Below are 25,867 nucleotides of genomic sequence, written 5' to 3'. Positions count from 1 at the left end.
TGTGATGTCACTTTTTACTCAGTCGCACAACACATTCCCGCAGCAATATGTTTCTGACATTTCTCCCACTATTAATCCTCTGTATTACTTGACAAACAACAATGTGAAGCGGAATCTAGCTCAGAAGGGAATGTGAGACTACATCTGTCTAACTGACAAATATGACGGCAAAGTACTGGTGTTCCCGTCTTCCATTACCAGTAACTTGTTGAAGTACGGGATACACATATATTGTAGCAGCTTATATATAAAATTTTCTTCAAATGATCTGTACTGTCAGTACCTGTACGAAGTATATTTAGACTCTCTGATAGTTCCTTAATTGTATAACATGAAATTCCAGCTATAACTCCTTTTAATAGGACTTCGTTTACATTGGATGGTCATCCAGAATGGATGGCATCTTCGAAGCTGAAATTTCTATGCTTAAAATTCTCAGACTGCCTTAAAGCTGTAACATAAAAAATAACATTTACCGTGCATAGCAAATATTTTAGAAGTAATCTAACTAACAATTATTGTTTTCCTTTTTATAGTAAAAGAACACAATATGATGAAAATGAAATCCTGATTCCTTTCTTCTTAGCACTACACTGGGAAAAAATAACTTAATAATACATGCAATATTTTAGCAACATGAGCAGAAAAAACCCATATTTAAATAGTATCTTTGATCAAAATGACTCCGTATCAGGAGTAACAAAATAATTAGAAGAAAATGCGCTTGAGAAACCGCAGAAATTCCCCGATGACCCAATATATGACCCCTTGTATATATAGATATATGGGTATACATGATAAAGGATAAATTGTTGTTTTAGTTAAATAATGCAACAGACCTACAGCGTACATTTGTTCCGAAGTTGGGGTAACACTCAACAATTACTGATAAATCAGCCAGTCTATCTTTGCAATTTCCTTAAAATGTACTGTATAAACAAAGCATTTTCGTACCTTAAAACATTCTAGCTTATGATTTTGCAATTAATGCTTATTGCACCAATAATTCCTAGCATAAATGACAAAAAGTAAAATTGTATTTTGAAGGGCGAAAATATTAATGATCGAATAACCAAATATTCTCTGATATTGAAAACAGTTAAAAGCCTTCCTTCGAACAGTCCCATTAATCATTCCTACAGAAAACAAAATTACAGAAAGGTTCTAAAATGATAAAAATGAACCAATTGGAGGTTCAGTGCTGTTTACAAATGTAAAGATCTAAACTATTATGTCATTAGCTCTAATGGGTAAAAATTAATGGACGACGTCGTAAACCAAATTGTATTGAATCTGCTGTTAAAAAAAGAAATGGTGAGAGACGAAATACATTCACCTAAGATCATTTGGCATGAAGTTTTGAAGGGATAAGATACAGTTATGAAATTCACTTTGAAAGGGAAACATATAACGCTGAAGGATCATTGATATTCATATTCAATGGAGTGATCTAAATCTCATTTAAAAATAAGCACATGTTATCAAACACGATACAGATTCAAAATTTAAGAAGACTTCATGCTCTTTCAATATTGAAAATCTCAAATAAACAAACGATTAACAATAGCTAAATTATAAGAGTAAATTTGTTTAAGAAATTTTACTCAATATGTTTTTAGAATTATTATACACAATTGTTCAGTAAAAGCATTCCTTCAGTAATCATGCTCAGCATTCCTTCAGTAAAAAAAAATATCAGTGTTTAAAACTGATACAAATACGTAATGCCTTGCGAGCCATTATGGAATTTTTGTTCTCCAGTCTGGTTCAACAGAAAGCTCAAAATGCCAGATTATTGGAAATCTGGCATAGAAGCGTTTTGTAAATTTTCCTGCAGTAGCTGACAGATTTGATTATTAAATACACACAAGCACCTACATCAAACATACACAAAAGCTATTCGCACATTTTAGGCCATTTTACTTTGCATTAAAAACAAAATTTAAAAATTATGTTTTTAACTGCAACCTGCAAATTTATTTTTAAAAGTATAAATTATCGTTTGCTGCTTGATAGTTTTGCTTTCATGCAAAATGGCGCTTTTAAAGAAGTAATGAATGGAAAGCTAAGTTTGTGTTCTATCCGAAGAAATTTATTCGTGTCTAGTTGCTAAAAACCGCTGTGAAAGCTATAGTTTTTCAATACCTAAAGCTACGATAGGTAATATTGTCAACACAAAGTTTGGCTCAAAGTGAAAAAATTGTTAAAAATACATACCCAAGGAAAAGGTGTGCTGCAAATCGAATGCTGTAAAGGTCCCCAAGTCAAAGGACAGATGCAAAATCCTTATAATGCTCAGTGTCACCTGTAGACATTGGAATTAATGCTGATTTTAATCTTAAAGAGGACAAAAAAACATAATGTGTGTCGCCAAACGTAGAATGCACTGCAGAATTCTTTATAAAAAATATTTATCCGGATAAAAATGGCAAAATGTTGTCACAATAAATAAATCTTGGGTGTATTTAAATGACCGCAGTAAAAAGATATTCATTTATTATCATGAAAGAGGAGTAAAGCATCTTAAAACAGGGTTCAAAGAATCTACAGAAAGTTTTTCAAAGGTATTTATCATTGCTGCTGGTTATTCATATAGCGGTAAATTAAAATAAAGAGAGTGAAAAAAACTCTGATGTGTACACCACATGACTTCCTTGTACGGAATATTAAATTATACGCATTTTTTCTTGCATTTTATTTAAACTTATTAGATTGAATTAAACCTACTTCGCCAACAGCGCATAAACCACAATAGAATAAATGCATTCTTTAAAATTCACTTTGTTTATCATAGTGACTCTCTAGCTCTAGGTTTAGTTAACAGTATTATATTTCGTTCATATTATAACTCAGAATGCAAAAATTTATATCATTTAAAGAATTATCTAATCGTTGCCACATGTTCTATTCAAATACTATAATAAAGCTAGAACTATGTATAACAGAAATTAAGCAAACAGTTTTTCACAGACGATTGAGTATTTCTCATCGAATTAATTCAGTTCTCACTTCGCGAGAAGGCAAAAATACATAAAAACTCAAAATATCTGTATTAAAAATTACGAAGTAAATCTCAAACGCTTATTTCCTCGAAAAAATTCCAGAAAGAATTAAGCATGATTTAATTGGCAATAATAAATGAATGAGTTATCTTTGTTGTTGCGAAGCTAAGTTTCTCTAGATTGGCAACAAATCCACTAGTTTCCTGTTTCAAATGTAAACATCAATGGCCGCCATTAAAGACAGACTTAGCGGCAATTAAACAACTTTAAAATTGCTGATAATTTTAAAAATATTGCACACATTTACTAAAGGCATAAAAACCTTGACCGGAAGATAAAAACAACATAATTCAATCAATTTTAAAGCAAAAAATGTATTATTTACAAACATATAAGAGTAAAGAAACTGAGATCACTGAGCCGGGTAACAGAGTGGATATATATATAAATATATTTATATATGTTTGGTGAAGCTGATTGCAACCAAAATACGAGGTGCACATCTACATATTATAGCAGACCTATATACAAAATTTCAACGTTCTGAGGTTACTCGTTTTTGAGTTATGCGAGATACGTACGTACGCGCGAACGTACGTACGTACGTATATACGTTCGTACAGACGCCACGAAAAATTCTCTTCAGAATTAATTTTAAAGCAGTTTTATAATTTTTTTGAAGGAAAAGAGTATTTTATTCTGTCCTTACGTACAGATATCACGCAAAAACATCGTTAAATTGCATTCGATAGCGGTCAAAATGGATATTTTCGTTGAAATATGCTGCCTGAAATTTTTCACGATTACAATACTTCCTTTTTACTTCGTACAAGGAAGTAAAAATGTTAAGATCAGCTCTACGTATTATCAGGAACATATTGTATACCCAATTTTCAAATATGATATACTTTATGTTAATCCATTGCGCAAGCAGTAGAATTGCATCAAGATAAATCAAGCAGCCACATGTCAAAATCAGTAGAATTGCATCAAGACAAATCAAGCAGCCACATGTCAAAATCAGTAGAATTGCATTAAGACAAATCAAGCAGCCACATGTCAAAATCAGTAGAATTGCATTAAGACAAATCAAGCAGCCACGTGTCAAAATCTGCAGAATTGCATCAAGACTAATCAAGCAGCCACATGTCAAAATCAGTAGAATTGCATCAAGGCAAATCAAGCAGCCACATGTCAAAATAAGAAGAATTGCATCAAGACAAATCAAGCAGCCACATGTCAAAACAAGTAGAATTGCATTAAAACAAATCAAGAAGACACATGTCAAACTCAGTAGAATTGCATCAAGACAAATCAAGCAGCCACATGTCAAAATCTGTAGAATTGCATCAAGGCAAATCAAGCAGCCACATGTCAAAATAAGAAGAATTGCATCAATACAAATCAAGCAGCCACGTGTCAAAATCAGTAAAATTGCTTTAAGACAAATTAAGCAGCCACATGTCAAAATCCACTGTGAATTTCCTGGAAAAAATGGAACAAGAAACGAATACCAAGGCCATACCCTTCACTCGTATGCCGAGTAAATCTCTTGATGTGTCATCCATGGAATTTTTGCGTTTTTGAACTTTTAAAAAGCGGTCTATGCAAACGTCGACCTACAACCCACCTTGGACGTTTTAAAGCTGTTCAAGAGGAATGTGTTAAAATACCTCTTCTGATGCTACAAAAGGCATTATTATCTTGGAAATTACGGTGCAGAAAGCTTGTGAAGTATAAGAGTTATCAAATAAAACATTTAAAACCCAAAATTTAGACAAAATATTTCTGTAAATGCAATGAAAATCGTCTAAAAAATGTGCGAGCAGCATTTGCATACTCAAAATGGTACAGTAAATTGTCTAAAATTATGACAAAACAGTGTATCGAAAACCATATTCTTTTGCAAGTATTTTACAGTTTGTCATCAAACGTCCCTAAATTACTTTACAACTAAGTGTGAATGTGCGCCTCCTGAAGGCATGAACACAGTAAAAGCAATTCATGTTGTGATTTTTTGTATTCTTTTGTTGTGTAAATTTCGCTTGTTGTCGACTTCTCCAGACTAAGTCATAAAATATATTTTATTCTTCCGACGGATATTGTGGAAATTATCCGGTACATTGAGATATTTCAGAGAATACAAGAAAATATTTCACAGAGTAGGAAATAATTCAAGTTATATCAATTAAGAAGGAATTATCAATGCTTATTTCTTTATTAGTCTTTATTTATTTTGAATCAAGTATCAAATATTTCACTTGCATATTCCTGATATTAAAACATTAAACTTATGCATAATATCTCAAATACAATATAATCAAATTTTAGTACTGAAACTATTTTCCTTTAATCAGCTATTTTAAGGAGTCTATTGTTTAGTGTAAAAAAAGATTCAAACTACCAACCCTTTAGTTATAAATTAAAAATTTAATTTTTAGCTCAAAGGGGTTTAATCCAAAGGGCCTATAAAGTCTCGAAGCGGCACTTCGCGTCCTCACTTTGTAGGGACATTAGGTTATTTCGAAGCAGGAGACATGAAAAATGAGCAATGCCCTCGCCGAGACTCGAACCACGGGCTTCTCGGATACGCGCCGAGCGTGCTGACCACTACACCACGAAGGCATGCTAAGAAGGCGGGAGAAATACCTTATATAAAATCCCTTTTAAAGTAAGACTGGAGATTAGGGGACACAGTCGCCATTAGGGGACCAGTCCTGGTGGTGGAAAAGAATGATCCACCAACGTTTTATTAGTTCGTGTACCACTGTAGAGACATTAGGTTATTTAGAAGCAGGAGACATGAAAAATGAGCAGGAATGCTTCGCCGGGACTCAAACCACGGACCTCTTGAATACGTGCCGAGCGTGCTGACCACTACATCACGAAGGTATACTAAGAAGGCGGGAGATAGTTTATAACTTAAATCCGATGTATTACTTTTTAAATTGTTGCCACTAAATAATATCGCCCTGTATTATATTTAAAGAAACTAAGTAATGAAGAATCTGCATGAATGCATGTATATTTTTCTCCATGCAAAAAAAGCAACTGTATATAGATTCATCAAATTTTGAATAACACAGTCCTCAACCCCAACATGGGTATCTGGAAGCCCGAATCTGGAATTTGGAATTAGGTTTTAATGCCTATTTCATATTTTTTAAGACTTGAACGGATTTTTATTAAAACCCTCAATTATTTCAAAGCGAGCAATGGCAACACTGTGCGAAAAAAGTCATTATTATCTCCAGCGCGCGAGACTGTCTGTCGGAAACTAAAGATATGCTGTTTTCAAATATTTTTTTTAGCTCAAAGGGGATACCCAAATACTCTCGAAATGTGTATGTGTCTGTAAATAAAACGAACGCCCGTTTGGGCGTTATATATATATTTGTTTAATTTCGCAAAGCCATAGTACTCTTTTTAATGAGAAACACTTATTTTTGTGCCTATTTAGTGATGTAGACTAAATCGATCTACACAACTTGCTTAATCAAGTAACTCGTGCTGGGAACATTTATTATTTTCTTTCGGACTACTTTATTGCAACACTTTCGTTGACGATGTTTTACTTTGCGTGCTGAAACAGGATTAATCTTTCGTTTTCAGCGAAAAGTATACACGGAAAGAGGATTAGTTGACTAATTCTAGTCTCATTCTTTCAACTTTTAGAAATTTATTTTTCCATTTTTATGGGTTTCTGAATTCGAAATCTCATATATTATGAACACATATTTAATACCAGGTTTAGATTAAAGGAGATATTTTGATTACTTTGCTGATATTCACTTCCGTTGCTTCAATGCCAAGATTCGTAACTGTAACATTTTTTAGTTCAGTGTTACAAGATAGCCCATTTTTTGCTAAACTGTTGTTTGGCGCTATCTATCTATCTATCTTTATATATGTATATATAAAAAGAAGAATATCTGTTTTGTGTGTTTGTTTCTCGGTTCGCAATACACTCAGACACTACTATAGATATCGTTACGAAAATTTCTACAGTTCTTTTCTGGGTTGTGGGAAAGGCCAACGTCCAAGGTTTTCCAAACAAAATCAATATACGCATATTTTACGCGAATTTAACGAACTTCTGATTATAAACTTAGCGATCTGAAAGCTTTGCGTTGCCATTTTGCAAAAGCGTAAGAAAAGTAGGTTTCAAATTTAATCAGAATACTCGGCCATATAACAAAATTGTGTTGCCACTCGGAAAAACACAATTATATTTATTTGTTTCGAATTTAATATAAAACTCGGCTGTTTTAGAGAAATGTGTTGTACTGTCTAAACTAAAATATTTCAAATTGTGTCTTCGTTCACCAAACCATAAAATTAATTTTTTGCGCAATGACAAGCACGCATCGAGATGCATGTTATTGCATTTTCTTCGAAACGCATTTTCTTTTGTTTTGAAAGTGAATTTTTAATAGTCGTCACAAAGTGCTAATTTTGCTGTGAATTCTGTTATGCCACTAGAGCAAAAATCGGTTGCTCGATTTGAACCTTAAGCATGATAAAAAAGGGCATCACGAGCTTCAGAAACAAAGTGGCAATGGTAAGCAGGACTGGAGAACGTTGGACTAGGTGCTGCTCAAAACAGTTCTAAATAAATAAACTAGAAGCGGGAAGTAAGATTGGAAAATATTCGAATACGCACTGCTCGATCTAGACGAACATAGCACACTGATTTAAATCTTGGAGCATTTCATTATGATGCTAATTAAGATTGCAGGCTTCATTTAAGTAGTATGGTCGTTAAAGATGGATAAATTATAATGCATTTCAGAGCCCTCAAATTTAAGAATGAAGCACCACGAATGTTGCTATGCTGGTAGAAAAGTGAAATTGCACGCAGCAGATGGGAAAAAATATTGTGTATCCAAAAGCATTTAAATAAACAGAATTAAAACATAAGCACTTTCTTTCCTTTAAGCATCACTACAAAACATGCCGGGTAACAGCTAGTGAATAAATAAATAAATTAACAATGATCATACTCAGTAATACATATTTATTTGATATATACTATTAGTTACACTGCTTATTTTTGCTGTTTAAATGCTACTGTTTATTTACATATTTTTGTGATTGCTACTTACATTCTTTAATTTTCTCAGCCATATTCGGAAAATTTTGTTCCTTAAGATCTTTGTATGTTAAATATTCTTCAGAAATGACCTTCAGAATACGAGCTTCGAAATGCATTTTAACCTCTCTGTGATTGATGTTCATGAAAATAAATGAGTGCGTATTATCCTGTGATAGTTATTTCATTTATTTCATACTTCATTTCTATGGATATTTATTTTGCAGGATAGCTATTATTAACTGCAAATTACTTTTGTTTCCACTGATCGCCTAATTGCTATTCTGACAATGTATTTTTTTACTATCAAATAATTTATTTTAGCTTAAGAAGTAATATAGTTATCAAAATTAAAATATGCATTTTTTATTATAGGCATACTATACTGAAGAGCCACCACTTACTCAATAACGCGTTGTGTGATCTTTGGCCTAGAACTCGCCTTGCAAGAATGTCATAAGCTCTTGGTAGATGACTGGAGACAGGCTGCACTTTCTTCGAATGTCTAAGCAGCCGTCACCCAAAGTCGAGATATTTCGACATGATGTTGTTTGAGCTCTGAGTAGCACTCCATGACAGTTAGGAGAGGTAGGCGGCCAGGATATTGACCAGAGACGGGCAAAAATCCGCGTCCACTGTTGGCATTTTTTACAATGATGGCTTGGTGAAAAGAGGCACACGAGTGAGACATCTGCTGCGCAGTCCCATTTCCAACAGCGTTTATTGAACTGTGTGTTCCGAAATACTTGCATCTAGACCAGCCTTGTATTGGGCTGTCAGCTGAGCCACTCTCTGGCAAGCGGGACAGACTCTGACGTCCTCTTTCTTTGATGATGCGTGGACGTCTAATATCTTGGCGTCTACTGCTCGTTTCACCTTCATTTTCCCACTTTGCGTAAATACTATCAACAGCATATCGTGAACAACCTACCAGTCGTTGCAGTTTCGGCGATACTCGTTCATAGTCCTCGGGTCATCACAATCTGTCCTCTATTAAATTCAACTAAATCGCAGCCTTTCACATCACTTCCAATAGGAGGTGCAAGAATGACCCCTTACCACCTTCTCCAGCACCAGTTAAATATAATTCCCACTTAACCACTTACCCTCCACGTCACCCAATTGAGTTCATTTAAGAATGGGGGATGGTTATAATGTTTTGTACCGTCAGTGTATTTTCTTTATTTGCCAATGAGAAGATCACTTATTTCTTCTCTTTAATTTCAATGCAATAATTATTGATAAAATAAAGTAAAAAAAAAATACAGATTTTCTGAACGCTCTTATATTTCATTTAACTTTTTACCAAAAACAGCTCAATCTTCTCTAATATAAAAGAAATCTGAAACTTTAAGTTAGTATTCTAAGTTGAATGGTGTTATTTCAACAACCCAAAGGCTTAAAATTATAAACACACACAAAAATAGCTATGTAACGTTTCGTAAAATATTGCTTTATACAGGCTTTTTTTACCTGTCCACCACCCTCATGAAATAATAATGGAATCATATGTCACACTTGCGGTAACAAATGAGATTTTCTTATGCAAGTATCTGTAATTCAAATAATTTCTTTCAAATGTATATATTCCTTTTCTAATATTGATGCAGCATGACCTTTAAGTGTTCCCATACGTAAAAGTAGAGTTCAGATATAATGATCTCGGAAGCCACTCCACTGCTAATGCTGATTAAGATTTAGTTTCCTCTTTTTTGGTTAGACTTTGAAACACCCAAATTTCTTTTTCCAGGAATCGGTGCAATTAGTAATTATTTTTCTAATTAATTTTGAAACCTCTATCTGTTTTTTGTCAAATCGAGTCAAAAACATAGAAATATTTAGAATCGTTAAACGCAAAATTGCCTTTTTGACAGAAGTTCAATATTTTCTTGTATTTAATTAACCACGAATTGAATATTATTGAAAAAATATTTTTTCCAAGAACTGAGTAGAAACTTTACAGCCTAGTCTTATTGATCGTATTTGTCGAATATCATTGTTTTCAAACATGGATTATTATTAATATAAGAATGCTTCTAACAGTACTCCAAAAGTTAATACTTAAACAGTACTGCAAAAGTCATTTTTATTGTTATACTTTATACAAATTTGTATCAGCGTTTTGGGAATTTAAATAATATCTTTCTAAATGTACACGTAAGCTCTTTGCAGGATATAAGACGATCATGCAGTGCAGTTTAAAACTAACTTTGGATGAAATATTTGTTGGAAGGCGAAAACTAATGAAATGCTTGCACTATCTTTTGCGAATTTAAAATGGATAGAATATACATCAGCGATTAATACTTGATTTTTGAGAGCTACTGAATGTTGTCTGTCAGATATATTCGTCTGCCAGATATTTAAAAACACATTACATCGTTTGCTGATTGATTTCTTGACAAAAGCAAGCATAACAGGAGTAGATATGCATAACTACGCTTTAAAGTATCTCTGTAGAGCTTGGGCTGATTATTTCACTTAGTCTTAGCTTTAAATTTTACATTTCAGTTTTGAGTTGCCGCCAAAATTATTGGCGTTGAACTTTAAGCACCAGTAGTGTCACCTGTGAATACTCTTCTTGAGTTGAATAAAAACGGTCTTTTAACCCTTTCCACGTGTTGTTATTGATACAGTTGAACTTAGAGAATACTCGCTTTCCGAAAATAAATGACATTTTATTAGATTTGAATGGAAATAAGTATCAGTGTTTCATTAATGAACTGATAATATAAAAGGTCAGAGCAAGATGAGTAATCTGACGTTGATGCTAAAAATGCTCATAGAAAATTCGTAGGTTCACCAAGGTGAACTAAAACGAAACACGAGATGTGTGGTGGAAATGCAATGGATCTTTTCAACCCCACGAATTCAGAAGTCAGATATTTGCTAGGAAAATTTTGAACACCATTCTTTGGTATAAAGATGAATTGGTGGATTGATGGTACGAAGATTCACAGCGTACAGCCGTTCCCGCACTTCGGTATACAGAGACCAGCACTTATGATCTAAAAGGTAAAAAATAAGAAATACACTAACTTAACTAAATAAGAACTAAGATGCTTTACAGAGAACTAGTAAGTCTCTAGTTGGCCTTTTGACAATACATATGTAGTGAGAGAATTATAGAAACTACTGTATGTCTTTAATTATCAACAAGAACTAAGTTCTATCATTAAGGCAGACAAGAACTGACTGAAAAGCACGCGCGGGTAAGGCAACCAGAAGTCTCTTTCTTGTCTTGGTTAAGGGGACAGTGGACGATGATTTCAGCAAAAATCGACCAAAAATTGGGAAATAAAAATTTCATATGATAATATTCTTCGGTTTTAACTCTATCGTCTAGAAAAACCCGCTTTTATGTAAAATTATTTTTAAAGAAGTTATAAGCGTTTGAATACGCTTGTTTACCTTTTTTGTGACATTTAAATGTCAATAAAAAGGTAAACAAACATTTGAGAAACATTATTTTAATTTACGCGACAATAATTTTACTGTTAGTAAGATATACATGTGTAAGGTTATGAAGACTGCAATTTATGCAATTTCGTTTCACGGATGAGTTACCCAGACATTCTAAATACTCAACAGATGTCATATCATTTTTTTTTGAAAGTGTAGCATTGCTAAAAATATGAAACCTAAATCTCATTCAATGATGAAAAACAAATCAACAGTAAATGTTTTATCCAAAATATTGCCGCTGTATCAATGACTAGCCAATAATCAGCTTTTAGCATGATCCATATCTGAAAAAATACAAAACACTAACGAGAGTTCACATAGCTACATTTGGAAGAACTACCCGAAGGAAACATTTGTATTGAAAACAGACTCGAAATAGCTGTTATCACAGCAATTACTGACTTCAATGTTGAGTGTTTAAATACTTTACGTATGGAACGTAAAGATATAAATTCATGTTCAATATCAATTGGTCAGAGGCAAGATAAATGTCGTATGTCGTATACATCAAAGCAAAAAGAGGAGTTCGACTGGATACAAGAAAAGATGAATTACCAAAAAAGCTGTGTAAGGTAAGTAAGCATAATGAAAACGTAAATGAGGAAGGTGAAATATATGGTGCAGGACGTTTTTAAAGTGATTCTTAGTTTAAAAAAAAAATATTTGGATGAATTTCGTGAAAGTGTTCGAGAAAATTTCTAAAATTATATTAAGTATTTCTTGCCATTCTACGATTTTATTAGTAAAATCATTCTTTATGCATACGTAAAATAATGTTAAAATGTTTTATATTAAATACATTTATATATTAGGACATGTTAAGAAGTAAATAGCGTAAAAATAGGTAAGCGTAAAAAAATTCTTAAAATGTATTTTTCTCACAATGAAATTTTCGCGATTATTACATCTTCAAAATGCTCCATGCGCTTTATTTTATGTTCGAAATGACTGTAATTTGTAATTTAGATTCCCATTTACACATGTAACAAAAATTGGTATGCATTTTTAAATGCGAATTCATTAAGGGGATAAAAGTCCAATTAAAGTGTGTTAAAGTGGGAAATTTCGTCCAAAATCCAGGTATACGTGAAAGATATATTAATTAAAAACTAACATTTTGCAATTCACTAATTGATACCAAGTTGTGTTTGCAATGCATTTTTAATAAAAATAAAGCAAAAATAACAAGAAACGGAAAAAAATTAAGTAGCATGGAGCATTTTGAAAAAATTAAAAAAATTCAAAAGAAATTTGAAAAAAAATTAAATTGCAATGATCCAGAAATTATTTTCAAAGACATTTGATATAATTATAGTAAAATATACATGCATGCAAAATTTCATAATTCTATGACAAAAAAAAAGTATTTGAACGTCCACTGTCCTCTTAAAAGCCACATCTTAAATACCTATACAGTTTGCAACCTCATTAGCATAAACAATTTTGCTGGCGCTTATTCTGGCCGGAAATAGAAAATAAGAGAGGATAGCAAAGTTTTAAAATAAAAGAAACGTTAGTAAATCTTAAAATCCTTACAATCTGCTGACCTAATTCCCATAAATCATGACATAAGCCTTAAATTCAGTAGATATTGTTTTTGCACTACAACGCTTAAATTTAAAAGGTCTGAGATTCCCCAGGCTATTATTTAACAGTGAGGATTTAACCTTCTGCTGCATGCAGCAGTACCAACTAAAATAAGGAGTTCAGAGTAAAATGCTGGTTAACAATAATTTCAGTTGTGGAGGATCCTGCGATTCTTTCATGTTGATTCAATTAGATAACTATGATATTTCATCAAGTTATAAGGATTTATATTTATTTTAACTAACATTTTAAATTTTAAGTTCAGACTTTTCTATAAGTCTTAATTCCCCTAATTGTCAGTGTCAGAATAGTCAAATGTTGTAGCGCGTGTGAACGCATGCAAATTTTTTATGCTGAAGAAAGTAGTTAAAAGAAGAGTTTCGGTAGGAGGAAAAGGAGAGTTAGGCTCTAGCTAACTCTTCCTTTCTCGTACCGAAACTCAGCTGAAACTCTAGCTGCCATCTCTGCCGTAGGTACGTTTGCTTATTGCTAGTTCAAATGGCTTAATTGCATTGTTTTTCTGCCCCTAGCGTAGGAGGAAGTTGAAGTTCAGGATCTCTCTGAGCCCTGTAGGCTAGTTTATCACTTGTTAAACAGTCCAACTTTTTAATTTCAATTTAGCTGACTTTCAGTTACCTCCCAGGTAGAGGCGAAGTTTGTTAGCGTCGAGTTGACGCATTGTAAATTTTAAAGAGTTAATAAAAGTTTGAACCCTTCTTCTGTTGTAGTTTCCTGCTACTCCATTATACAGATAGAAGTTAACCCACTTGGACTCTACAACGTGATGACGTGGTTTTGATTTTTAATGTTTGTTTGTGTTGTATTAAGGAGACAACGGGGGCTGGGAGTTTTCTGGGTGGAGTTATACTAAGATATATCCAAAAATACAGTTTTGCTAGAAATATATATATTTTACAATTTACACTAATCTGTTATCCCTTAAAATTGAAACAAAGGATAATTTTTTCTTTGTTAGAAAGTTTTTTTCTTGGAAATAAGAGTGAAATGTCTAAACTCAAAGGATATCATATAGAGAAATGGGTATTTTATAAATTATACTTCCCTTTCCTTCTTTAAAATATATATAAAAAATCTTACTTAAAGTTTCATACGCAATGTAAAGTAACTTCGCGTTCAGATATTTTTATACATGTGAATGTATGGTATATGTAGAGTATAAACGAAAATCCATGCATCCTTTTTCATTTCAGTCATTTCAGTTTTCAATGAGCAATTTCTCACTTTACACGTCAGCCGCATCTTTAATACATAATACTTTGCATTGAACAAAAGTGATTTTTATCACACGAGCGAAAAATTACTTACATCTTTAAATCCAATTCTGCTGCAAAGAGAAATAGGGAAAATGGGAAAACAGGGAAAAAAATGCCCAGATGCAAAATTCTAAAGCCTCGTGTATTTGCTACAAATCAACATTCCGAAATACTCTTCCCCGAAATTACTGTTTATTACCAAATACAGCATACCCTCTCTTACGCGGCTACCGTCTCACCGGATGTCCGTTTTAACCGGTAGTAATTCATATTAGTACGAAAATTAAAACATAAGCAGAAAAATTGTAAAAAAATTAAAATTCTGTAATTATGAATTTTAAATACGGAATAAAATATAAATAAACTTCAAACAAAGACATAAGATGAATTAAAAGTGGGTGATATTGAGGGATTCTTCTTACCAGGTAACGTAACATCTCTATTAAGAACCTTTCACACTGACGTTTTTCTGAGCTAACGCAGACATCTGCCACAAACGACGTTGCTCCAGAACTTGTTTTACTTCATAGAGGAATGAGTTGAAAAATCTGAACTTCAAGGTATAACGGAACTACTCGACACATATAACCGATTTGGTTAACGCATATAAATCCTAGTGTGAAAGGCCCGTTGTAGCCCATGGACCAGGGTGTGATAGACAATTTAAAGAGACGGTATCGAAGAAAGTTTTTGACAGCTGGTTTGATGAGGAAGATAACTCTGATTTAAGAGTCGTTTATTTATATAAAGATATTAACATAAAGGAAGTTATTTATATGAGAGCTGAGTCATGGGAAGAGTTTGCCGGATCCATACAACAACAAAATCTTGGCTGCAACTTTCGGCACAGAGTCAAAGAACGGCAGGAAACCTGCCACTGGTCCTAGACAAGAGATTCACAAGATTACAAGTTTTACAAGATCTGTGAATACGTTCTGTGAATAATTTTTAAAAAAGGAATTACATTGATCAAAATTTTTTACAATAATCTGACTAGGACAAATCTACATTAGGTAATCTCTTAACATCAAAAACATTTTTCCAAATATGATTGTGGTTTTAATTTCGAGCACAAGCAAAGGTTTCTCGCTTCAGCTTGCCTACGGCCGCTAAATATGCTCCACGATTCTACGTAATATTACAGTATTGGCCCACCAGTGACCGAGCTGTAAAAGCAACGAAACACTCGTAGTTTGGTACGGGATTCGAATTCCGGCGAATGAGCTGGTTCCATCAGTGTTTCAGTGATTTTCCCCGTGTGAAACTCGTATACGAGGTAGTCTTCTCTAAAACGGTCCTCATGGAGCATCCCTTCCTTTTCATGTGATATCGAATGGCGAGGCTCTCAGTAAATGAAAAAGAAATATCTATATCAAGCTTTTTAGTACGGGGGTCAAACGTGTTGCGCTTTAATTTTTGCAACGAATACGAAATTCCTAAATATATGTATAGGAGTCGAAGAAAATCAAATTAAAAATCTTGTATTTTATATAAAATTTATTTTTTTGAACATAAAATTATAAAAACAAAATCTTCGCGCCATTTAGAGCATTTTCGCAGCTAAAAAACATATCCACCATTAACAGTTGTGAAAATAGCCCGCTCGGGTAAAAACTTATAAGGTATTTCTCCCACCTTCTTGGCGTGCCTTCGTGGTGTGGTGGTCTGCACACTGGGCCGGTATTCCAGAGTTCCGCAGTTCGATTCCCGGCGAAGGCATTGCTACGTTTTCATCTTGCTTGCTTTCAAACAATGCCTATTGTCTCTATGGTGGCGCCCGAACTAAAAGGGTGGTGGATGATGATTTTTTCCTACCCAGGATTTGGCAAATGGGTCTCCTAAAAAACCAGTCGTCCTTTAAAAGGGGGGAGTATATAAGGTATTCCTCCCACCTTCTTGGTGTGCTTTCAGGGTGTGGTGTTTTGCACACTGGGCCGGTATTCTAGAGGTCCGCGGTTCGATTCCCTGCGAAAGCGTTGCTAATTTTTCATCTTGCTTCCAAAGAATGCCTAGTGTCTATACAAACTTTTCTGGACACGGTACACACACATATACAAAACATGTCAGTGAATACATATATATGCTTTGCGCTTAATATTTTACAAAGTATTTTCTACAAAATACAGAAGGAAAATCACTTGTTTGATAAATAAGAGGCCTAAGTGTTGGAAAAATAGAAATTTGAATGACTGGTAATACAGTTCAAGATTTATCATCTTTCATTTAATATAACGACCTCAAATGCAAGCTGAGAAATATTCAGCACGTTATCCTGTCTTTGTAAAATTTATTTGTCATATTAGAAAGATCCTTATCATTATTCATTTGAAATTGGAGAAAGCAAACAGAATTTAGCCGATTATTTCTAGCATAAAGATTCGACAGTTTAGCTTAGTGATGAATTGTGTTGCAATCACTAACACTACTTTCCTTTCTGCGTCTATTGATTGAAAGACCGTATTGAGCGAGTATTAATCCTTAGATATGAACATGTAGAATTCTTAGTGTTAATTCTGCAAGAAAATTTCCCGCCTTAGGATCAAAGACAGGAATAATCAATAGTATGAGCGAAAATTCTTCAACATGGTAACTCTGTGACATTTGAGATTAATAATTTCTAAAATCTACGATTAATGACATTTGAACAAAGCTGAAAATAATCAATGTAGTAATAATCGATTCATGAAGATATATAAAACCTTGAATTCTGAACACATTTTCATACTTTTATTTGTTTTAATAATTACTGTAATCGTGAAGTACGCTTTAAAAACGCTGCCAACAGATGAAAGAAATGTAGCTAAAAAAGAAACGTTTGGCTATAATTGCTGTCTGTGGAAAAACTAGCTGCAGCGATCATTTACCAAGCCCCAAGGAGCAACGAAATGAGCTTAGACGATTTCTAAAAATGGCATTTTTTCCGAGAGTTTGTCTTTTATTCAGTTTTTCGCTGTTTGTGTATTTTATCGATCCAAAAATGAATCCGATAAACGCTATGACTCAGGTTTCCTTTCATATTATTTTTTTTTTTTTTTTTTTTTTTTTTTATTTTTGTGTTAAAATGTTCCTGATAGTTTGGAGCCTCATAAAACGGGTGGAACAAACTTCCTTAAAGTTGAAACCTTACTAACATTAAAGGAAAAATATTTTTTTTTCAAAGTGGTTTTCTGAGTGAAAGTTATAAAATGAACCCAGATTTTGTATGTATATATTTTCGAATGCGAACTCCGAGTAACTGCAGTTCACAAATATCACTGTCTCGTTTCATCGTTAATAAACATTTTAGTAAACTTATATAGCTACCTTTATTTCAGTTCCTATAAAAATAATTCTTTAATCATAAAATTTTATTACATTTACAAAAGTTAGTTATTTAAGGCAATATCCATCCTATACATTTTATTCCGGTGCAAGATTGCTATCTTAAAAATGAATGTTCTTTTATCTCGGTGCATATACTACCAACAGTTTAGAGCTTCTAGTCGCTAATGGCCAAACTTTCTTCAAGAAAATGAATAAAGAAAGAACTTATCTAATAATATATCTGTTCAATATATTCCCAGTATTAACTACTATATATCATTCTATTACTCTCTGTATTTTATGTTTGATAATGCACCTGAATCACTCTGAATTTAGACTGTTATAAAAATGTAATGTCCGTACATTTAGAATAGTATGGTCTTTTCTACATCCATTAATAGAAACATTTGACAAAGATAACGATGTTATAAGTACACAAAGAAGCATATTTCGGTGGCATCACTCTGTATTTAACTTAATATAAGCAGGAAAAACTATATGACACGATATATTTATCGTGTTATGTTAGTGGAGCACAAAGATTGTGACTAATTTAATTTTACGGCAATTAGTATACATTTTCTCGTAGTAATGCGATAGTGATTTATTTATATCATTGGTTTATAAGGATATAGGTAGATAATTATTATGTTACCATTTCTCAGTCTTCCAATATTTTCTACCAAATTTTCACTCACAATTTTCATTGCGCGTCTTTTTCATATGGTGGCAATATATGCAATAGCAATATATTTTGAATATTTCGACACTAAAGCTCCACTATGACTTTAATAGCAGAACTTACAAGTTACCAAGAATAGGGAAAATTATTATTAATATTTGGCAAAACGATTCTTTGCATGGACAAAACCAGAGTCAAAGACTCTCTATTACTTTTTGTCTCACGTCCATAATATCGAAAATTCTCTCTGTTTCATGATAAGTTCTAATTTTTCTCGAACATTCTGGAACGGCTGAAGTAACTAAAGTAAATGAAAAAACGGCCTCTGTGTGTCATTTGCTGAAAACGTTTAACAGTAGATAAACTTAACTAACTCAAACGATGTTATGTACAAACTGTTTATTAATTTCAAGCTTTAAGTGCTTCTTAATTCAGTTTGCTCAGCATTTGAAGTTATTATTTAGCTTTAGTTTGTTTAAAGATTAGTTGTAAGTGTTCAGCTATAACTTTTATCAATCTTTAAATTTAAGTTTTGAAACTTTAAACTTTTTCATTTTTTCTTAAAGCTGGTTAACTTTAATTGAGTTTAGGGACTTAAAGTTCTTATTGGTTTCGTGAAGTTTGTTTTGAAACTTAAGGTTATTTAACTTTTAACTTTATTAATTTAAAAGTTTTATTGCTGCACATTTTGATGTATTAATTTTTAATTTTAAGTTTGTTCAACTTTTACCCCCACTTTCTATTAAAGTTTTTTGAATTTATATTTTCTGACTGGTGGTAAAGTCAATCAATTGTAGCAGAAACTCAATCTTGAAAATGATTACTCATCCTTATTTCTTCTGAAGAAACAATTTTATTATGTGCGTATTTAATTGAACTTAATTGTCAAATAATAGTTTTAATTTTACAGTACTAAAGTTGTTTAATTGTGATTAAAAGTATATTTAATAATTCAGTAATTTTTCTGACCAAAACTTGTCCACTTGGAATTCTAATACTCAGAATTTCCTTATCTTAGGCTTGTAGCGACCCGTATTCCTTTGCCAAGTAATGCACCATCTGTACAATTACTGGGTTTATTTTGCTAACTACACAACGCAAACAGTATTTTGTAGTACTTGTAATTTTGAATTGTTTATCTTATTGCACACCTCATGCTTGCATATTACACTTTCATGAAACACTCCTGAAGAATGTTATAATGTATATTGTGCTATTTTACAAATTTGATATTGAACATATTTTTCACTTTACCAATTTACAAGTACTGAATTCACAAGTATATACCATGTGTTATTGTTTTCATAAATTAATATTGTTATATACTTAATATATAACAACGACATTTGGAACCGCTTCACTGCGAGTAAAAATGGTATGAAAATTAAAACTCATTTTTTAAAAAAAACTTTGTGAATGAAAAGGCTTTACATGTCATTTACAAAGTTTCATATAAAATAGCCAGATGGTCATATAAAATAGCCATGGTGTATGGTCATAGAATATTCAGATTTCACATAACACAGCTTGTGCTTAATGAAGAGCTTTCTTGCCAGCTGCAAATGCTATTGTAGAAACTATTAAGATAATTTTGCGCAAACATTGCAGTCTATACCTCTATAAAATGATACTGTTGGCGTCATTTCGGTGATACATTTCAGGATGTACAGCATCAGAGTTATGGAATGTTGCGTGACAAATTGTTTTCAGTTCAGCGTGATGAGTTAAAGATAACAATAAAGATGTTTATTTCATTGCCAATCTCCGATTTCGTGATGGTGTGAAAGAAGTAAAACAACTACTTTTTTTGCAAACCAGTTAAACTCAAAGCAACAGCACTTACATTTCTTGCTGTCTTAAACGATATATATGACGCAAACATAGAGTGGAAAATTTGCTTCGAAACAAGCACCTATGAAGATTCGTTCAGTGTCTGGAGCATTCCAAAGTATACAAGCATTTATGAAACAAAACACTCCATAGTGTATTTGTCTCCATTACATAACCAAACAGAAGGTCTATTTTCAAAAAAAATATGTGAATATATTTTATAGCCTGAATAGTTGGCTAACGAACTAAGCCTGAATAGTTGCCTAAACCATACTAAGTTATGTAAAATGAGACCTCTAATCAAACGTTTTTCTGTGCTTCGTACATCGATGCTTTTAATTTAGAGTTACTAATTTATTACGAGACAAGGCGGTTATCACGTGTGAAATTTTGCAATGTGTTTATGAATTAAGAAACGAAATTGCCCCTTTTCTAGGAGAGTAAAACTGACCGGAAGCTTAGAAGTGACGAGTTGATTAATTTTCAAGGAAACTGAGCTACTTGGTCAAGATATTCAAAAAATTAAATACCTTGAATCTTCAACTCTAAGGTTTAAATATACATATGTTAAATATAAGGAATAAAGTTAATGTTTTTCAAAGAAAATTGGAATTTTGGAATACATACTTAAAAAAACATAAAACGCAGAAACATTTTCAAATGTTTGATGAATTAATTAAAACTTACAATGTTGAAAGATAATATGCGAAAGTTATTTTTTAACCATTGAAAATCACTTAGCCATGCTGGCAAAGACTCGTAAACAGTATTTTCTTGCAGACGACAACTTGATAGCAAGCTAAGAGAGAGTTAGGCATCTACACTCATGTCCGTAAATTTAGGATAATTCAGAGTCGCACGGAAATCGAACTCTAAAGTAAAACTTTCACCTGTAGCAATTGCGCGCATCTCCAGGAATAATATGAGAATTACAGGAAAGCATCGGATGACGTCGATAGTACATCAGATGACGAATGTTTATATAAGGAATGATAGCAAAGAAGTAAAGTTGTTCACAAGCGTTCTGTAAGCCGCTCAGTCTCACTGAATAGTTATGTCACAGAGTACGCATATGGGTGATATTTTACGTGATACAATTATCGGCCACCTGGAATGGGGGCGTACTCACATGGAAGTATCCGAGGAGCTTGGAATAGCCCAAAGTGTCATATCTATGCTTTGGCAACGATTCCAAAATGATGGAAATATCAGTAGATGTTACAGTACAGGTCATTTGTGTCATAATTTGTGTTAATCAAATAATTTGTTAAGCAAAAGCATTTACAAATGTTATAGAGATTTTAAGATAATTATTATTTTCTGCAGGCTGCTTTGTATTTTATAATTTTACTTATTATTTTGTTTTATTTTACTTTTGTTCGCAGTTGAGAAGAATTAAAATTTATTTTATAATGGTTATAAATTATGGCTGTATTTCTTGCTGCAATTGCGCAAAATTTATTCTCTGAATTGCAAATTGTTTTCCTATTTTAAATTAAATTAATTAGGAAATAAAAATTGTTCCGTGTTATTGTGAAAATTATACTTGATGAAAACAATTATATGATGAAATTATACTTGATGAGCAATATAATTTAGCAAAAAAGTAGTAAATCAGAGCTAAGAAATAAATAATAAGCCAGATTCGAAGGATAACAACCGACTTTTCTCTTACAGTCATCACTCTTCATGAGGTTTGAATAATAAACGAAAAATAAGATATAATCAAATAAAGTCAGCAATTAACAATTAGATGTAAGCATGATTCACGTAATTATTTTTCGTATAGCAAAATTACTGTAGCCAATAAGTACATGGTAAGTAAATATTATTCACTTTCACACGTAAAATAACTACGTGGTAAGTAACAACTATTTCCAGCTTTACTGGAAATTGTGGCTATTAGACAAATTGTGGCTACCATCTCATCAGTAGTTTCAAAATAAGCATTAAAAAACTAAAACAGTTCACTTAAGTTCTAAAGAAAATTATAGGTTCCTTTCTATCCTGTGTTTTTTAAAATTCCTACTATTAGCTTACACTTTCCTTATATCTTGCTCAAATTTTCGATCGTTAATAAAATATTTTTATTTATCCACTCAAGTTCAAATATATTTTTTTAAACTTGTAGTGGATGAACTTGATGTTGATACAGTTTTTTCACATATTACCTACTTATTGATTCCTGGTTATCGGAACTAAAGATATGCTGTTTTTTAAATATATTATAAGACTTACAAATAATGACCGTTTATTATTAGGAATTGTCACGTGCTGTAAAAATAGATTTTATAACAACTTATAAATAATAGTACATGACTGTGATAAATGAGATTTTAATATTTAACAAAAATAAGTGGCAACAGTAAGACAGAGTTCTAAAGATTTTTAAAGTGTATGGAATTAAAGAATTGTAGTTTTATAGAGTTGGATGAAGCGGATGTAATGTCCCATTATGTAGCGAAAATTCTCCTCATATTTCTATGTTAACGCGATAATAGTGTATGTTTAAAATATGACCCTTTACAATGTCCCTTGTTTATTAAAATAAATAAATAGCACTGTATATTATGCAGTAATATAGGTAGAACGTAAACTCTTCTCAGCAGGTCAAGCATATGTCGCATTTGAAATCATTAGATGGAATATTAATTGAAGAACTGGACTGCTCGAAACTCACTGGAAAGGTTTCCTGAAAGGTTTCCTGCAATAATGAAGCATTACAAGAGATGGATAAAATGAGAAAATATAGACCGCCATCAACTTCATAAATTAGAAACGAAAAATTGTTAATAATGTTAATAAAAAGTAACTAAAATAATTTTTTGTTGACCTAAGTAGGAATAGACTTAATTTTTTTAAATATTACTTGCTAATTTTTTGTATTCTTTTTTTCAGGAAAAAATCGCAACGTTTCAAAATGTTACAGCACCCTTTTGTGCATTCACGTTTGAAAATCTCTGAAGGAGCGTGTTTAAAGTAAAAAGGATATATATATCCTCCTGAGCTTCGAATAATAGTCTACATTCTAATCGCTTCTGGTAAGAATTCCATATTGTATTTTTATGTATTTTGAAATAAAATCGCTTGAATGTACAATATCATTTACTAATTTCACTGAAAATATCAAATGTAACGTAATTAAAAAATGTATTATTTCTTATTCTTATATTATCAAAATTGCTACCGAAAAATGTAATCTCTTTCAGCTCAGCAAAATCTCGTCTATTACTTAGAATTCTTGCAATAAATGCTGATGCTGTTATTTCGAGTAATGTGAATGTGTCTAGCAAAACTACATTTTAGAGGACAGACTTGCACAATTATTGGTAAAAGCGCAGAATAGGCTGCATCAACACAGTAGGAGGAGCTGTGTGACGTCAATAAATGGGTGGGACTAAGCTTATGACGTCACAATGTAGTCTCGCATTTACACTACGTGTACTTTCTATTTTTTCTTAAAAATAACAATAATAAATTGTTTATTATTGTAAATTAATATCAAATTCTTTACTTTGATTTACATTTATAACATTTAAGCTTAGGCGTTAGTGATAATAAGTATAATAAATTGTTTATATTTAAAATTACCATGATACAGTGAGCGAATTCTACCAATTATTAAAACGATAAACAACGCCGCAGTCTCTAATACTTGTAGAGCTTCAATATTTTCAAAGATTTTTATTAAATTATTATTATTATTTTTATTATTATTTTTATAATTTTTTTTTATTTATACAAATAAAATATTTTTTTAAAAATTTAAATTCATATTGTGGAACATTTCAATTTTATCATTTTTACAAATTACCTTCTTGCCACGTAACGACATAATTCCTTACATACCAACAATTAGACAATTTTCATTATTTCTAAAAATTTTAAACTTTACATTAATCAAAAAAGACAAATATTTTTTATTGTATATGAACATCATTACACAGCTTTCATATCATTTTCTAAAATTCCTAAATCATGCCATATTCTGTGTAGACATGCTAGAATTCTAAGAATTAATAAATAAAAAAATCTAATTTCTCAAAATGAAAGAAAATAATATAATAAAATAAATACTACAAACTTGGAACACTAAGCAATGCTTCACGTAAGCACACACACACATATTATCAATGAACTCATATTATCAAGTGCAATTACGATACCAAACACTACGTATTAAAATATGAGGTAAACGTTACTTCAAGAGTTAAAGTTAACAATTTTCCTACTGTTGAGTAGATCGTCGGGCTATCGATATATGTAGTAAGTCGGAAAGCGTTATAAACATATCAAAGCCAAAAAATTAAAAATACAATTTAAATGAAAAATGACGTCTTAAATATAATTCACAATTAAAACAACAATACAAATTTAAAATACACTAACGATATGTTAAACATTGTACATAAATAATGTTACATTACTTCTCGGCATCACACACAACCTCGTTTTCTCTTCTACACAACGATCAGTATTCGCTCGAAAAACATCAAAGAATTCCACAAACTCGGTATCCATGTGCTCATCCATCTATTTTCACTTAAAAAGAAAAATCTGAGAATTGCTCAAACTCGGCATTGCGCAACACATCGACTTTGACCATGTGCACATCGATCTATTTTCACTTAAAGAAACATCCCAGAGTTGCACAAACTCGTCATCGCGCACAACCTCGGGATTGCGCACCCCATTGGCTTTGCCCATGTGCACATCGATCTATTTTCACTTAAAAAAAATCCCAGAATTGCACAAACTCGGCACCGCGCACAACCTTGGCATTGCGCACCACATTGGCTTGCCCATGTTCACATCGATCTATTTTCACTTAAAAAAACATCCCAGAATTGCACAAACTCGGCATCGCGCACAACCTCGGCATTGCTCACCACATTGGCTTTGCCCATGTACACATTGATCTATTTTCACTTAAAGAATCCCAGAATTGCACAAACTCGGCATTGCGAACCACACTGGCTTTGCCCGTGTGCACATCGATCTATTTCTTCCTTAAAAAATATCCCAGAATTGCACAAACTCGGCATCGCGCACCACATTGCCTTGTCCATGTGCACATCGATCTATTTTCACTTAAAAACATCCCAGAATTGCACAAACTCGGCATTGCGCACCACATTGGCTTTGCCCATGTGCATATCGATCTATTTCCACTTCAAAAAATTCCAGAATTGCACGAACTCGGTATCGCACACAACCTCGGCATCGCTCACAACCTCGGCATGGCGCACCACATTGGCTTTGCCCATGTACACATCGATTTATTTTCACTTAAAAAATCCCAGAATTGCACAAACTCGGCATTGCGCACCACACTAGCTTTGCCCATGTGCACATCGATCTATTTTCACTTTAAAAAAATCCCAGAATTGCACAAACTCGGCATCGCGCACAGCATTGGCTTTGCCCATGTGCACATCGATCAATTTTTACTTAAAAAAACATCTCAGAGTTGCACAAACTCGGCATTGCGCACCACTCAAAATCGTCTATACGTCTCAAAACCGTCTCTCTACTTGTTTCATATTTGTTCCACAAATTGGGCACTTATACGATATTGCAATCAAACTTTTCTCCATACACCACTCAATAACGCTCTTTTTGCTTCTTCGCT

The 25,867-nt window shown here is 32.6% G+C and overlaps 1 long non-coding RNA gene across 2 annotated transcripts in view; it reads left to right on the top strand.

Annotated features, from left to right (window-relative positions):
* LOC146997411 (uncharacterized) overlaps positions 1-25,867 on the top strand; it is a 151,475-nt gene that overhangs the window by 49,782 nt on the left and 75,826 nt on the right. For both annotated transcript variants that reach the window (XR_015041036.1, XR_015041037.1), the window contains exon 2: positions 23,134-23,276. This is a non-coding gene — a long non-coding RNA (uncharacterized LOC146997411). The remainder of the gene's footprint in view (positions 1-23,133; positions 23,277-25,867) is intronic.

The sequence above is a fragment of the Stegodyphus dumicola genome, chromosome 5 (assembly GCF_044657685.1).
Source record: "Stegodyphus dumicola isolate Sdum_Otavi_A_Nest chromosome 5, ASM4465768v1".
In the NCBI taxonomy this organism is placed as follows: Eukaryota; Metazoa; Arthropoda; class Arachnida; order Araneae; family Eresidae; genus Stegodyphus; species Stegodyphus dumicola.
This window is presented reverse-complemented; position numbering and strand designations above follow the sequence as displayed.